The sequence below is a fragment of the Condylura cristata genome, unplaced genomic scaffold (genome assembly GCF_000260355.1).
Source record: "Condylura cristata isolate star-nosed mole 26May11 unplaced genomic scaffold, ConCri1.0 scaffold00039, whole genome shotgun sequence".
Taxonomy (NCBI): domain Eukaryota; kingdom Metazoa; phylum Chordata; class Mammalia; order Eulipotyphla; family Talpidae; genus Condylura; species Condylura cristata.
The window spans coordinates 8,750,486-8,762,188 of NW_004567140.1; positions in this window are offsets into that span (position 1 = coordinate 8,750,486).

An 11,703-nucleotide genomic window follows, 5' to 3' on the forward strand; every position below is an offset into this window, starting at 1 on the left:
TTCTCGTTCAGGGACTTCCTTGTTCCCTCACTCTGCTTCCCTCATCCAAGTGAGGAAGGCCCATCAGGCATTTATTCAGCTGGAAACATCAAATAACTCCCCAACTTACCCCACAAAACCCCTCAGTCCGTGAGCACCTCAGAACTCATTGCTTCCATCCCCTTTGAAAGCCTTGCAATAAACTCGTCTGTCTGCTTCATTTTACTCAGCATGAAAAGTTGGGTTTTTGACAGGCCTAAGGAGAGGAGCCACTTGCCTCTTTCATAGGTGAGGCCCAGAGAGGTTAAGCGACTCACCTAAGGTTGCACAGCTGGCAGAAATTCCTCCACCGCTCAGGCACTGGGAGCTCCTCCTGCCCCTTCCTGCCCACAGACAGCCCATATTATGTCAGGTGCTTCCTGACAAGCTCCAGGGAAACGGCTCCTGCATGGAGGCTGAGCGTGACCAGGCTTTCCTGTCCCCAGCACTTCACTCATGCTACTAAGCCCCTCACTCTGTCCCCTCTGGCTGCCCAGAGCCCAGCATGCCCCACGGCCTGGCCCAGGTGTCCCCAAGGTGAACTCTAAGACAGCTCTTCATCTGGCCCCTTCAATTCCCTGACTGCTTCCCTCCTCCTGGAGGTTGTCCGGGCCAATGTCCCTGTCCTGGGCCTTCAAACCTCTCTCCACATCAGCTGTAGGTCGGCGCCCAGTGCCCAGTGCAGAGCACACACGGCACCTCCCGGGCTAAGGCCTGGCTCCTCACCTGCGCCCGCCCTCACGCCCATGCTGCTGCTCACTCGCTCTCTGCCCTCTCCTCAGCTGCTTCCTTCCCATCCAGGGGTTCCTCAGATCAGGTCCCGTGGCCTGCAGAGTCCCGTGGCCTGTTTCTTGTGGGTGGTGCGAGGGTGGTCACGGAGTGCACGCTCTGAGGGCGCGCACCCCCATCGCCCAGGCCCAGCCTGTGTCCTGAAATGCCCAGTTTGTTGAGGAACGCCTGGAAGTCTTTCTTGGGGGCTCCCCACTGGTCTCAGCAGCCACAGCGCACAGGACATTGGCCAGGGCCCCCCCCAGCACCTCAGGCGCCAGCTGGGGCGGGAGGTCGGCCCGCCACGCCGCCACCCGCCCACGCCTTTATGTCTAATTTCACACTGCCTTTCCCGTCCCCTCATTGTGGTTTCCTCTGCGACGCACACGCTTCTTTGTCAGCCACTTCAAACTGGCACACGCACGAGTACTCGTTTTGTATTTATATACGGATACTCATATATAAATATTTGGACGATAATAGTGTTTTAAAAAGTCTTTCCCAGTTGTAGAAGCCCTTCATGAAGTTGACGGCCGCATGGAGCCCCGATATTCCGTCATTAGAAGCAGAATTGCTGGACCAAGCTGGGGTGCACACGGGCCCCAGGGCTGCGCGGGTCCACTCACCCAAGGCTTTCCAGGGTCCCTTCGGGTCTAAAACTCACGGCCTGGCGGGCAGGGGGCTGTGTGCCCATCACAGACCAGCTGGCTCTAAGTGAGAAGACCCTGCGCCTCTGGGGCAGCCTTGCCTGCTCTGTGCCCACCACAGCCGTTCAGCCCCTTCGGGCGGTGTGCGCCCCGGCTCCTCGGGCTCAGGCCAGCAGTGGGCACTCACTTAACACCTGCTTAGTGAAAGCTGCTCAGCGAGGGGCGCGGGCTGGGCCAGGAGGAGCTGGGTGCAGCCCAGGCCCGGGGCAGCAGGGCGGGGGTCTGCAGTCCGGGGCCGCCCGGTCAGCTCTCGGCCCTCAGCAGGGTCCTGTTTCCTGCCTGACGCCGCCTGGATATTTCGCTATCTCTCTGTTTCACACTGAGGACTTTTCCTTAGAAACATGATTTCACTGAAAAGGTTAACACATTTTAATTGCCCAGGGATAGTGCTCTGAAAATTCTCTAACATGTGCTCATTAAATAAAATTAGCACAGAGGAGCTGCCCAGGATGTCACACATTAAAATATGACGCTGTAGAGTAGAACGCACGATGAGTTATTGCCCTGTGTATTTTTTTGTTGCATTAGTCTTTAACGTGAATACAGTTATTCATCTACCCACCCAGAGATCTGATTTTTTAAATGTCTGAAAAAATAGATCTCATTTACTCGCACATGGACCATAACCCTCACGCCTCGTCCAGCTGCACCTGCACCTGCAGAGCCGCGGTGTCCAGCAGAGGGCGATCCCCGCCCACCGCCGGCTGCCCAGGAAGGCACAGGGTGGGGCGAGGAGTAGAGCGGCAGCAGGTGGCCTGCACGGCCTCCCTCCTGGGGCCCGGGCAGCAGCGTGGGCCGGGCTGCAATTCTGGCCTGGGCAGCCTGTGTCCTGCCACAGCGGGGCCCTTTTCCCCTGGCCGCCTCCCCACAGTGTGCTGGATGTGTGCGCAGGTGCGGGTAGAGCCGAGGGCAGGCACACCTGCGGCCCCCGCCCACTGGCCCTGGCAGGCGCTACTTGCACCCCAGGCACCCACCTCCCACTGCTGTCCACACAGCCAGCCAGGCCTCTTTTCACCGCCGCCCTCTTCCTTCACTCACCCTGCCCTTTCCTCTGTCCAGACACACATCCTTCCCTCCACTCACCAGACGCTTGTTTCCACCCGCTGACCCCACCCACCCAGCCAAAAACTCTTGGCTGGATAAGACCTCTAAGGTGATCTCCACACAATCATGCACCTCCCCCCACTGTAGCCAGGGCCTACGATACACTTCTAGAAATTTCCTGCCCTGCTGCTCACTTGCTCTCCCCTTGCCCACAGGGCAAAGCCAAAGCCCCACTCCCACCATCAGGCCTGAGAGCGCTGGCGCTGAGCCCCTCTTGACTTAGTCTCCCCCTTCGCCCTTCTCATTTTCTCTGGCCCAGCCACACAATGTCAGCCAGGCCCCCGCCCCGCCCCCACCACCTGGTGTCCTCTTCCTGGGGGGCCTCCCTCCCACCCCACCCCCGCTTTACCAAGCCAACTTTTAATCATCAAGCGTCACTTTCCCCGAGGCCCTGCTCCGCATCCGCACAGCCCAGGGACTTCTCCGGGGGTGCAGCCATGGCCCTGTCCGCACAGCCCAGGGACTTCTCCGGGGGTGCAGCCATGGCCCTGAGCGCCCACTTGCCGTGAGACTATCTGACCCATGCTTGTCTCCCTCTGTCAGACGCCCAAGACCCGATCAGTCCCCGGCACCTGCATGATCCCCACACTAAAAGGTGCTCGAGGGACATTCGTCTAATGTGTGGGTGCCAGGCACACGAGGTCAGTCTGGATGGGGTTCTCAGCCTGGCACTGACCAGGGCGGGGAAGGCGATGGGGCCCCAAGGCCACAGCGAGGGCACGCCTGGGTGCTCAGGACAGAGGCCTTCCTCCCTCATGTGAAGTGAGCCCCAACATCACCCCGCCCTGTTCGGCCGTCACTGAGCCCCTTGGGTGTCCCGGCTGAGTCTTGTCTGTTCGCAGTCTCAGGCTTGGTCTGGTTGCCCAGGCTGGGCCACAGGGCCCTCCCTGAGGCCAGGGCCCTGATCAGGACACATCCGCTGGCCAGGAACCCCGCACCCGCTCAGACAGAGCTGTGGTGTGATGTCAGCCCTCCCTCCCCCAGGCTTATTAAAGAGCCTTCTCGTGGGCCAAGTGACATGTGTATGAGAATCAATTGTAATGAGTCGCTATGAGGAAACTGACATTGCGAACTGAGATTCCCTGGCTAGGAGAAAATGCGACTTCCTCCCGGGGAGAGCTGATGGGCAGGGGGCCAAGGGTGAGCAGAGGACAGCCTCTCTGTCTTTGGAGATTCCATTAGAGGAGAACGGGCCTCCTTCCCAGCAGGCCTGCGGTGGGCTCCTGTGCTGGTGGGGGCAGGCTCACGTGGGGCCTGCGAAGGTGGGCTGGCAGGCAGGCCGTCTGGTCCTGAAGGCAGCCCCTTTTCATGCGCTGCCCCCTTCCCCCTTCCCCCAACCCCCAGACAAGGGCCTCTGGTGGGGTGAGGATGCAAGAGCAAAATGCAGGGAGGGAGTGTGGGCCTGCCCGAGGAGCAGCCCAGGCGCCATTCCTGGGGCCAGCGGGTGGACACCTGGCCCCTCCTCTACAGTCTTCGGCCATTGACTGAGGGGTCTGTCCATTGGATGCCTGCTCTGGGCTCCCGGGCTGTGAACACCAGCCTGAGCTCAGAACGTGGTTTCCTTGCTGCCAGGGAGCCCTGCCTCCTCCCACCACATGGCCTCCCCTCCGAGGGCAGCCAGTCCAGCTGCAGCATGAGACCAGGCAGGACCGAGGGGCACAGCCAGCCCACGGCAGGTGAACAATGTGGCGATTTCATTTGCTGGTGGAACATGAGACACCATAATGAACTTGTCCTTGCTCACCAAGGAGCTCCTGACTCATGGAAATTAGCCTCGAGCAGGCAGGATGAGGACGTGGCACCAGCCTTATTTCCTACCCTCCCCTGTCGAAATGGCACGGAGAGAGAAGGGACGAAAATAGCAATCACCGAGCCATTTGCAATCTGATGGCACTTTCTGTTCTGAAGCTCCCTCAGCCTCCTTCCATCACCGCTAGCTCAGAAGAACCGCAGGAAATCTCTCAGGGTGACAGCTGAGGTCAGAGCACCCTGTCCTGCCAGGGGTCTCGGGAAAGATCCAGGCCGCGAGCGCCATCCCTGAGGAGGACACGGACAGAAGGGCCGCCGGGCATCTGGGTGCCCGCGCGAGCTCGGCCATCCTGACTGCTCTGCCCCCCTGCCGCTCACTCTCGGGCGGGGCACGGGTGCCATCCAGACCACAAGTGAGGGGACTCGCCCCAGGAGCAGGAAGCGATGGGTCAGGGTGTGAATCCAAGTGGTGGACTCGTGAGGCAATGCAAATGCCCTGCTTCTCAGAAGGAAGAAGCACTTGGCCATGTTCTGGATAGCTGAATATGGCAAGGCCCAGAGATTGGGGGTGGGGGTGGAGGTTTGTTAGCCCCAAACCCTGCCTTGCCCGTGCACCAGCTAGCTGGGCAGTGAAGGACATTTGCAAAGGCAGGAGGAAGAAGAGGGTGGGGGGGGGGGATGGCCGTGCATGGACCTCCCCCAGCTGCTTTCCCCCTCTCTGCAGTCTGTGCTTCATCCCTTCCGCCCGGACGGGCCGCTCCAGAGGGACTGGCCTGTCGCCAGGCCGCCTCCTCCCCTTCAGGAGGTGCTGGGTTCCCATGGGGGCATGCAGGTGCCGCCCCACTGGCGAGTGGCCTTCACAGACGTGCAGGGCCTCATCTGAGTTGGACAGAGCAGAACCCATGAAAAGGTGATGAGTAGGCAGGGCCAATTTGCTGGAATGTCCACTTTGTCTCTCATTTGTACAGACCCTAGGACAACGCCCCTAAACCATAAAAGCCAGATGCCAATCCAACAGGCTTTACAATTCCAGGGAACAACAAGTGATTTCCAGATCCAGCCTCTCCTGGGATGGTGGGCTCAGGGACTGGGCTCTGCAGGCCTGTCCAGGGGCGTCTCACCAAGTCGGCTGGCGGTGGTGTGTGTGTGTGGGGGGTTCCCAGCCCCGCAGCCACCACTGTGGACTGCTCGACAGCAGCTCACCCAGCCCAGAAGAGGCCAAACTGGGCAATCCATCTCGGGCACCTGAGAGCAGCAGGTGCTCAGAGGCTGATTTCTCCACGAGCCCCACCCCAGGGAAGGAGGCTGGTCAGCCGTCACGCAGGACAGGCCGGCATCAGGGCTGACAGGGGCTGGGCCTGTTTGCTTATAATCTGAAACTTTCCTGCAGCCCTTACATAAGACCAAGTGAAGCTTTGCATTGCGTTGGCTATGAGTTTCCAAGAGATGCCTGGTAACAGCCAGCAGATCTTGCGGAATAAAACGATACTTGTTTTTTTTTTTTTTCTGTGCAGCAAAGGTATCTTAGAACCATGCTGGCATCACCCACAAAGCTCGGGAGGTTACACCACAGCCAAGGCTCTGCCACTGTCCACAGGGGCGGAATTAATCAATATCGTATCACAAAAGCACTTGACCTCGTTTATCCCATGGATGCTCTGGGAATTCTTAAAACTCAGAGCTTTAAGGACGTGCACCTGGCATATTTAACGAGCAGTGCCTCGGTGGGTTTGGCCCCGGTGACCTTTAGAAAGGCTTTCTGTGCTTCTCTGGGGGCAGTGACCCAAGCTGGTGGTACAGTCTGCTCAGGGGAGAACACTGTTAGATGAGAGGAGGGGTCGTCACCGGAGGGGCCTGTGAGCACGGCACACACAGCGCTCAGTAAAAGGCGACACTATTCATCATTAGTAACATTCAGAGTGCAGATGCTTTACCCCTAATTTGGGGTCTCCCTGATGTTGAGAGAATGCTGCGCAGTGAGTGGACTGAGCACAGAGTGGACAAGGGTCATTCCATCTGGTGTGACTTTCTCAATTCATGGGATGTCGGGTGGGGAGAGATGGTGAAGACTCCAAAGCATCCCAGGACTGACCTGAGCAGAAGGACATCAACCCAGGTGCTTCTCTCAATCCCGAAAACACGCCACCTCCAGGGAGCCTCTTTTGATTGTCTCAGGTGGATCAGGGCTGTCCCTCCTCGGAACTGCCACTAAGACAGATGGCTCTTTCCTGGACCCCATGGTGTCCCGCCGCCCCTGAGCTGGGCCATGGCCTCCATTGCTGGCTCCCACTCGTGGCCAGCATGTGACTGGCTGGTGAAGGAGAGGATGCTGTGCAGCTGATAATCACACACGTTCGCTGCTGTCAGTATGGTGCAGGCGTCTCTTGCCAGCTGTGAAGCTCAGCTACTTCCTTTATGAAATCCTTTAATTTTTTTCTTTCAGGATGCTCAGAAAGCCTCACCCTCTCTTTTCTGGGACAGCATTTGCCAGATTTATTTTCTCCTTAATTGTGGTCCTCACATCACATCAGAGCTTGAGGACCGAGTGGATTATTTATTTAAGACAAAAGGCCTTTGGGTCCTCGCGGGTCTGGGCAGATGGGAAGGCAGGTGACTGCCGCCTGGCCCTACCCACCCAGTGGGATACTCCCCCTGCTGGGGGGGGGGTGTCTCTCCTTCCCGGGGCACCACTTCCACCAGGTTTGTCCCCCAAATGGGGGCACAGGTCGGGAGTGAGTGCCCTCACCTTGCCCAGAGCCCCCTGCGGGCACGGTTTACAGTTGCCATGGCGACACCCAAGGATGCTCCCCTTGATGGCTCCCAGCAGTAACAGCCTCTGTGAAGCTGTCTCACCCATGGCCTTGGCTGTCTTTCTCTCATTATTAATTGAAATGTCGAGCGTCGGTTCTCCGTGTGGGCACCAGGCAGCAGCTGGCCACATCCAGCCGGCTCTCTGTAGGGGCCAGGACACCTCTCCACAGAGCAGGAGCCCCGAGGCTAATTAGAGGTTCTCACCCATGGATCTGGTCCCAAGGTCCTCAAAGATGGGACCCTCTTGCTGACACACAAGACATTCCACTGTGAGCCACATTCTTGCTGGGCCTCACCAAGGCGCCCGTCCTGGTTAGGTGGGTTTTTCTGGAAGATACTCCGTTTTGTTTTCTCTCATATTTTTTTTTTTTTTTCTAGAAACTGCAACCAGCCACAAACTGTTCATGAAAAATAGGTCAGTGTTCAGATTAATTAGGAGCCAGATTTCTGAGCGTGGCTAAGAAGGGCCCCGCTCCTGCACTGGCTCTGCTGTGCTAATCCAGCCTGTGTTATTTTTAAGCACAAATATCAAAATGTCTCTTGACAAATGAGACGTGAAATGAATGAGTTTTGCACATAAACTTTTAGTGCAAATATGTATTTGGTTGCTTTGGGTACCTACGGGGCACAGGAAGGCCTTGTGGCCTGCCAGTGCAGTGGCTAGAGGAAGATTCAGGAAGCACCTCACCCTTTCCCTGGCAGTGCCAAAGCAGCTTGGTAAAAAGCAGAGCAGCACCGCATTGTCTGGGCCTTCTGAGTGTCTTCCAGATGCACTCTCCCAAGGGGACTGTTGGGGGACAGGCGGGAGCGCCCCTGAGGCTGCCAATTTGAAGCAGCCAGGTGTTCGCTGCACCCGGGCCTGGGACTGCAGACTCGGTTCTGGGTTTGTCCTGGACGGCGTCTCTCCTCCTCTGAGTGTGGGTTCGTCACTCCCTGGCCCCTTTCGGCCAACTTTTCTCCACTGGGCTCTGGGCCCGGGCAGTCTCAAGCGGCTGCATTACCCAGAAGCCCCTGCCCTTAGCGACTGGGAGGGTTTGGCCCAAGGGCGGCCTGGCGCCACTGGAGTCCTGGTGGACTTTTGTGGTTAGCTGTGTCCCTCTACGGAGACCACGGCTGCTGCCCGGCCAGCCAGCCTCTGCAGGTTCTGCTAATTCCCCCCAGGCCCTCTCCCTGCACCTTGAAGCTGGGTGCTAGTGGTTCCTGCTGCTCCAGCTCTGGGGCTGTCCTTAGCCTTGGTCACACCTTTCAAAGTATTCTCTGTCGACGCTCCTTTGTGACCAGGCTTCTGCCAGCACCCTGACCTGTGAGCCACGTTGACCAAGTCCTTCCTGTCCCCCCTGAGCTTTGGAGAACTGTGAGTGGGCTGGCTGCCGCCTCCAGACCCGCTGGGGCTGGGCAGAGCTCTGGCACCGTGCTCTGCACGCCTTTCTGAGAGGTTCTTGATGCCTGCGCCACAAAACGGGATCTGCAGCTCACCCTCTTCGACAGGCTGCAGTCGGGAGGCTTGGGTGGTGGGGTGAGGAGAATCCTTTTAGAAGGCACAGCTGAAATCCACACTTAGAGGTGGATTAGAGGTCGCTGAACCCACGTCTTCAGGGCAAGTCCCCTGAGGGGTTCCCCTTGCAGAGCTGAGACACGGGCTTTCCGGTCTTCCAATGGAGGCTCACCTTCCTGACCTTCCAAATGGGAGGTGGAGGGGAACTTGGGGTTCTTTCTGAGATGTATCCCCATGGCTCCTGGCCTGTTCAGGAGTTGGGCACAGGTGGGGTGAGAGACCTTAGGGCCACCACACTCCTGTCCTGGCAACTGCCCTGTCAGCCTGGCAGAAGCTGTACTTTCTGCATGGACATGCATACTCCCCCCACTCCAGGGAAGACAGGCACCCCGACTTGGGCTGCTGCCCTGAGCTATCTGGGCATTACTATGCTGCCCTGCAGCTCTCTTCTCACGGCCCACCCGCTAGGAGGCCCTGGGCACTGTGCTGTCAGAACTGAGCTGACCAGGAACACTCCAGATTTCCAGAAAAAAGGCCACAGTCAGCCCACCATTCACAGATGCTGTGCTGGCGCCCCCCGGTGGCCAGCATAGATAGTGTCGGCACAGTGGGAGCAGCCTTGGTTGCTTAGAAGTCAGGATCTGGGCAGAGTCTGCAGAGTCAAGCAGGAACCAACTAGTGACCTAGCTCCTTAACACTTTTGAGAACACTACCAAGTTCATTCTCTGATATATCTTTCACGTGGTGCTTCCTTCACCAAAAGTTTTAATGGCTCCGCTTGGCATATTTGGGCCTCCAACTGCCAACCACTCATCTTTACACCCTCATCCTTTCTTCTCTGTCCAGAGAAGCTAATTGCCATGGAGATGACAGTGAACATTATACAGAAACTACCACACGGAGCTCCCTCTAAGGTCAGGGGTTATTACTGTTTTACAGATGAAGAAATCCACTGAGAAATGCTAAGCCACTTGCCGGAAGCCACATACCCAGTAACTTCTGGAGACACCTCGTATCTGGGCTGCTGGCTTCCAGGTCCTCTGCTTGACCTCCCACTCAGAGGCTGCAGCCGGTCCCAGACCTGTGACACACGCTGCCTTTCAGGAGCGTGAGGGGAGGGGGCTGAAGGGTCATTTCTTTACCAACCAGCATAGACTCGCCAGTCACCCCCCAGGCCAAAAGCACTCTTCTGGTACACCTGCTGTGTGCTGGGCAGAGACAGCTAACCCCTCCAAAGGCTTACTGGCCCTTTCGCTGGTGAACAGATGACGGTGGAAAGCAGCTGTTGAGCTGACACTACATTTCCCAGCCTCTTTGCATCTACGTGGGACTGTGCTCTGGCTAAGATTGGGGGTGGAGCGGAGATTTACCACTCCTCTTCCCAGCCCTTCAAAACCTCTCTGGCCATTTTGAACTCCAAGTTTATTTCTGAGAGAATTAAGCCCTCCCAGATGGGTGTGCTTGACTATTTTCTCAATCTTCCAAGAATGATACATACGTAGGACCATTCTGAACACTCAAGAGAAGTTGATTCATTACACACAACCCATGCATTGAACATGAGGACTGTTCTCGCAGGAAACTGGACTGGTTGCGCCCACTCTCTTTTCCCTGTCTGGTGGGTTGTGTCGATGTCCCGACTGACACTGGGAGCATGTGAGGAAGATACTGAAGCCTCTGTCAGCCTGACTCGCTGAATGTCCACGTGGGCCAGAGCCCCCCACATACCACTGCAGGGCTTTTTATGAACTGAAAAGAATCTCTTGGAATTGGGTTAAGTCACTGGCACTTGGGATTGCTCTGTCACAACAGCTAATGTTGCCTTAAACCAATGTGGGAGATAGAAGGGTCTAAAAGTGGGGAGGGGCTCTGGGGCTGTTTGGGAAGTGGCCTCCCATAGGCTCCAGCTCGCCCACCTTTGCCTAGAACCTGGGAGGAAATCCTGTGGGTCCCTGTGTGGATGTCTCCACACAATCAGCAGCCCCGGCTGCATGGAGGCGGCCCCTCCAGGAATGGAAATGAGTGAGAAATAACTGAACTGATGAGGAAGGCAGGCAGGCTAGCATGCCTGTCTGCGGGGCTCAGCAGGACAGCTCAGGAAACTCAGGAACCTGTGTCCTTGACAAAGCTGGTGGCAGGTGCACCGCTCAATGACAAAGGAGGGGCGACTGGGCATCCACCCCACTGCGGAGGGTAAATGCAACATGCCAGAGCCCGGAGCTGCAAGGGCAGTAGAGATGCTTTTGAGGGATTGGGGTTCAGAGAGGGCGCCACTCATTTTAATCACAGCCAGAGCAGTGGAGCTGATGTTGCCGCCGAGGCCCGTCTTTGAGTAGGCAACGGGAGTGGGCGGCGCCCTGGGCGAAGGTGTAGACAAGACCAGCGAACCCTCTACCCGTCATCAAGGCCCTCGACTGCATAGCTCCTGTCACCCCAGAGCTGCCTGCTCGGCTATCAGGCCACTTTCCTGACCCTCTGCCCTCTGTCTCCCACTTCCCATCCCTCAGCCTTCTCAGTAAAGCAAAGCTCCTTAGGAGCACCGGCTTAGCTTCTGAGCTCCCTCCCAATCATGGTAGGGTGCCACCTTCAGTCCCACAGCCCACAGCCCACAAAGGCGCAAAGACAACCAGAGCAGTGACTGTCAGCAGAGCGCGTGCTTAAGAGCACCCCGACTTAGCAAAGGGCAGCAGAGACCACACAGCTGGGCCACCAGTGGCTGGGCCCACGTTGGGCAAAGGCAACAGCATCCAGAAGTGCACTGCCCGCGGGAGCGGGCCTCCACCCACCACGCAGATGGGCGGGGCTGAGCGCAGGTGCTTCAGCCGCAGCCCGGAGAGGGGGCAGCCCCTAGGCCCCTGAGGGCCTCCCCACTCCAAGCCCTCCTGTGCCCGGAGGCACTGGCAAGCTGCCTCCACATCCACAAATGCACGAGCGAGAGCTACAAGAGGCCCACTGCACCCGGACAGCTGAAACCAGGCCCAGCTGAGGAGGGCGGCCCTGCACCCACCCCCCCAGAGGGGCGCCGCCGCCGGGCGCTGCCCAGGCGGCCCT